General features: G+C 54.7%; 1 non-coding gene across 1 annotated transcript in view; it reads left to right on the top strand.

Moving 5' to 3' along the window:
* Positions 1–4,123: 4,123 nt before the first annotated feature.
* LOC126229301 (small subunit ribosomal RNA) overlaps positions 4,124–5,000 on the top strand; it is a 1,909-nt gene continuing 1,032 nt past the window's right edge. The window contains exon 1 of the ribosomal RNA XR_007544177.1: positions 4,124–5,000. This exon is cut by the window's right edge and continues 1,032 nt beyond it. This is a non-coding gene — a ribosomal RNA (small subunit ribosomal RNA).

Here is a 5,000-nt window from a genome sequence, read left to right as displayed (position 1 = left end):
TTGACATGCAGCCCAGATACGACACCTCCATCTACAGGAAGTGAACGCAACAACGCCAACCACACAGCATCGCCACCTATGAAAATACGACGAAACCACATGCAATACAGCCATCTACGCGAATCTGGCAACACTACATCCACCATGTCGAGCGCACCACAAACAATAACGCCATCTAGGCCTCCTGCAACGGCGATACCGCCATCTATGAGACGCCAAGCTGAATACGACATCGATGGGCGCACAGTACACATTGTCCGACGCCACCCACAAAGACGGCATCCTCTGTCCACCCCAGGAGCCCCGACGCCAGTGCCTGCGCCGCAGAAAGTGGTCGACCGACAATCACTCCACCCGCACCCGTACGTGCTCCACCCCAACAGCCCAACTCACAACTCCAGCGGATGAACGGCGGACTCTTCTCGCAGTCGTAAGTTGCAATCCACCCCTATATCGTCCGTTTCATGAAGAGTTTAATCCAAGATGCGAAATTCCCGCTGTCCCTACACATGCTCCAAGTCTGTGCGCGATTGCGTTGCTCAGTACGGATTCCGATGCCGAGCGATCAGCTAGAAAGCGCCCCAACCATGTCGATCCCCATGGGCGTTGCACTCGCAGTCGCAAAGACTCTGGGCAATGGCTAAAAGCGCTCCGCAATATATTACTCAGACGGGTAATGACGGTCCGAGCGCTCAGCGTCAGGAGAGCGTTCCTGAGCCCTGACCCACAGGCAGGGTGTAGCGTATCCCACCCGCAGACATGTGACGTTGTCACACGACCAGTTGTCACTAATCGACTGATTGCCGATAATCATATGCCATACACCGGGGAAAGCTGCCGCGAGGGGTAGCTACGTAGTGCAGTCGCACCTCTACTACTGTACAGAGATAGAACACCGCGTGACCGCAACCAGATTAAACTGATACATGGCGCTGATTACTAATAGATGCAGAGCCATCGGAATATAGATGGCATACGACATACAACAGTCCCTATACATGCTGACAGTCTGTGCACACATGCGAACTACACGTCACCCAGACACTCTATCACACACTACTCTCTGCCTGTAACAGACACAGACAAAATATCTAAGCACCAGCATGGAACAACATCCAGTGCATCCTCTCCGCCACATTACACAATTCACACTATGATAACAAAACCAGGAGGTCCACCCCAAAAACAGAATATCTCACTCTTCCAACAACCATCATTACTCAGATAAGCCACAAACACCCACACATGTCCTACACAGGGGTGCAACCAACACCACCACACTGCCTTGTCTCACAGCATATAGGCAATGGCAGGAATGAAAGACACAGGTCTGCCACTCCCTTGCCACACCCACGGAACCGGCGCACCACCTCCCCTGAGCCAAAGGTGCATCCTGACGTGACACATCTCAGGGTGCCTCAGGCGTCCACTTACCATCATCACTATGAACGAACCTCGTCCCCTCCCCCCTCATACACCATCCCTTAACCTAACCTATGTTGCACCTTAACCTAACCTATGTTGCACCTTAACCTAACCTATGTTGCACCTTAACCTAACCTATGTTGCACCTTAACCTAACCTATGTTGCACCTTAACCTAACCTATGTTGCGCCTTAACCTAACCTATGTTGCGCCTTAACCTAACCTATGTTGCGCCTTAACCTAACCTATGTTGCGCCTTAACCTAACCTATGTTGCGCCTTAACCTAACCTATGTTGCGCCATAACCTAACCTATGTTGCGCCATAACCTAACCTATGTTGCGCCTTAACCTAACCTATGTTGCGCCTTAACCTAACCTATGTTGCGCCTTAACCTAACCTATGTTGCGCCTTAACCTAACCTATGTTGCGCCTTAACCTAACCTATGTTGCGCCTTAACCTAACCTATGTTGCGCCTTAACCTAACCTATGTTGCGCCTTAACCTAACCTATGTTGCGCCTTAACCTAACCCAAGTTGCGCCCTAACCTAACCCAAGTTGCGCCCTAACCTAACCCAAGTTGCGCCCTAACCTAACCCAAGTTGCGCCCTAACCTAACCCAAGTTGCGCCCTAACCTAACCCAAGTTGCGCCCTAACCTAACCCAAGTTGCGCCCTAACCTAACCCAAGTTGCGCCCTAACCTAACCCAAGTTGCGCCTTAACCTAACCCAAGTTGCGCCTTAACCTAACCCAAGTTGCGCCTTAACCTAACCCAAGTTGCGCCTTAACCTAACCCAAGTTGCGCCTTAACCTAACCCAAGTTGCGCCTTAACCTAACCCAAGTTGCGCCTTAACCTAACCCAAGTTGCGCCTTAACCTAACCCAAGTTGCGCCCTAACCTAACCCAAGTTGCGCCCTAACCTAACCCAAGTTGCGCCCTAACCTAACCCAAGTTGCGCCCTAACCTAACCCAAGTTGCGCCCTAACCTAACCCAAGTTGCGCCCTAACCTAACCCAAGTTGCGCCCTAACCTAACCCAAGTTGCGCCCTAACCTAACCCAAGTTGCGCCCTAACCTAACCCAAGTTGCGCCTTAACCTAACCCAAGTTGCGCCTTAACCTAACCCAAGTTGCGCCTTAACCTAACCCAAGTTGCGCCTTAACCTAACCCAAGTTGCGCCTTAACCTAACCCAAGTTGCGCCTTAACCTAACCCACGTTGCGCCCTAACCTAACCTACGTTGCGCCCTAACCTAACCTACGTTGCGCCCTAACCTAACCTACGTTGCGCCCTAACCTGCCCTGTAATTGTTAGTTATATGACTCTAGGAATTCGTGTAGCGTTGCCTAATTGCAACCATCTCAACATAGTTCACTTCGCGCACACTGTGGTGTTCTGCGTATTGATTCATTTTACGGTGCGTACCCTCACATCTTGCGAGTGTTGCTTACTTTCCACATGGTCCCGCTATCCACTGTATTGTGTACTGCAATAGGACGTATATCGCCCCCGCCCCCCCCTCCCCTCCTGTCACCTCTAGCTCGTCGGTCAGGAGTTCGCGTGTTGAATGCGCTTCGCAGCTGTGCAATGGCATTCGTATACGTACGCTGGCCACCTTCCACGTGTTCTTTCGTGCACACGTCGCAGCGTGTATGTATGCTGATGGAGTGCGTCGTGACACACAACATCCAGGCATGCAAGACTCGTAGAAGTCGCAAATGTAGATGGATGTCTACGTTTGCTGCCCAAGTTACGCAAATGAACTGGAAATCCGTTGTTGCGCGGTTGTTCGCGCTGGAGGTGAATCGTTGATATCGACGATCGGTACAGGTATTAACCGGTTGCTTCAGCGACACCCGTCATACCCACGAACGTGAGTGGGCATGTGGGTATGAAGCGATACGCGGCGGTGGCTGGGTGGGACCGTCCCCGGCCGGTGAGGGGGGGGCGCCCGGCGTGCTGGCCGCGCGCTGCGTGGGCGCACGCGCGGCAGCCGGCTGGTGGGGGCGCCCAGTGGCAGGCGCGCCGGCTGACGGACGCGGCAGGCGGCGCATCTGCGTGCCGGCGCACCCAGCGCGCGGCGCCGTGCGGCCAAAGTGGGTCCTCCCGGGCCCGGTGCGAAGCGCGGTGGACATCTGCAGTGTGCTGGTCCGATTGAGGACTGTGTGCGTTGAGGATGCGCCGCCGCCCGGCACTCGGCGCCGCGACGCCGTCTGCTGCTCGGTCGCCCCCGCGGTTCTCGCAGGTGGTTTGTATCGCAGCTGTGCGGATGTGTTGGCGCGTGCGCTGTGCTGGGAGAGTTCGCTTTGGCACCCAAGTGGGGCTCTGCCCCTCTGTGGCGCTGGCGTTGGAGCTGCCCGGTCACTGTTTGTGGCCGCGTGTTGTCTCCCGCCGGCAACACCACGACAGCACGCTCCCGGGCCTCTGTCGGCAGCGGCAAGCTCAGTTGGGGGCACGGGTGGTCGCACTGAAAGCGTCTACTCGCCTATCTCCGGGCGATTGCGCCTCTCTCGAACCCGACCAAGTACTTAGGACGGCGCTGCGCGCCGCCGGGACCTGAGAGGGTTTCGAGGTGTATCGTGCAGGGGAGCCCAGCCTCCTCCTGTTTGCAGAATAATTGAGCGGACGCTTGCGTGTTCGCGCGGGCCCCCGGGACACACTCCCGGGCGGCCGGCTGCTCAGCTCTAGTTGACGCAGCTCCCTGGTTGATCCTGCCAGTAGTCATATGCTTGTCTCAAAGATTAAGCCATGCATGTCTCAGTACAAGCCGCATTAAGGTGAAACCGCGAATGGCTCATTAAATCAGTTATGGTTCCTTAGATCGTACCCACGTTACTTGGATAACTGTGGTAATTCTAGAGCTAATACATGCAAACAGAGTCCCGACCAGAGATGGAAGGGACGCTTTTATTAGATCAAAACCAATCGGTCGGCTCGTCCGGTCCGTTTGCCTTGGTGACTCTGAATAACTTTGGGCTGATCGCACGGTCTTCGTACCGGCGACGCATCTTTCAAATGTCTGCCTTATCAACTGTCGATGGTAGGTTCTGCGCCTACCATGGTTGTAACGGGTAACGGGGAATCAGGGTTCGATTCCGGAGAGGGAGCCTGAGAAACGGCTACCACATCCAAGGAAGGCAGCAGGCGCGCAAATTACCCACTCCCGGCACGGGGAGGTAGTGACGAAAAATAACGATACGGGACTCATCCGAGGCCCCGTAATCGGAATGAGTACACTTTAAATCCTTTAACGAGTATCTATTGGAGGGCAAGTCTGGTGCCAGCAGCCGCGGTAATTCCAGCTCCAATAGCGTATATTAAAGTTGTTGCGGTTAAAAAGCTCGTAGTTGGATTTGTGTCCCACGCTGTTGGTTCACCGCCCGTCGGTGTTTAACTGGCATGTATCGTGGGACGTCCTGCCGGTGGGGCGAGCCGAAGGCGTGCGACCGCCTCGTGCGTGCTCGTGCGTCCCGAGGCGGACCCCGTTGAAATCCTACCAGGGTGCTCTTTATTGAGTGTCTCGGTGGGCCGGCACGTTTACTTTGAACAAATTAGAGTGCTTAAAGCAGGCAAGC

The sequence above is a fragment of the Schistocerca nitens genome, unplaced genomic scaffold (genome assembly GCF_023898315.1).
Source record: "Schistocerca nitens isolate TAMUIC-IGC-003100 unplaced genomic scaffold, iqSchNite1.1 HiC_scaffold_370, whole genome shotgun sequence".
Classification (NCBI taxonomy): domain Eukaryota; kingdom Metazoa; phylum Arthropoda; class Insecta; order Orthoptera; family Acrididae; genus Schistocerca; species Schistocerca nitens.
Note: the sequence above shows the minus strand (reverse complement) of the source record. Positions and strands in the feature narration are given on the sequence as shown.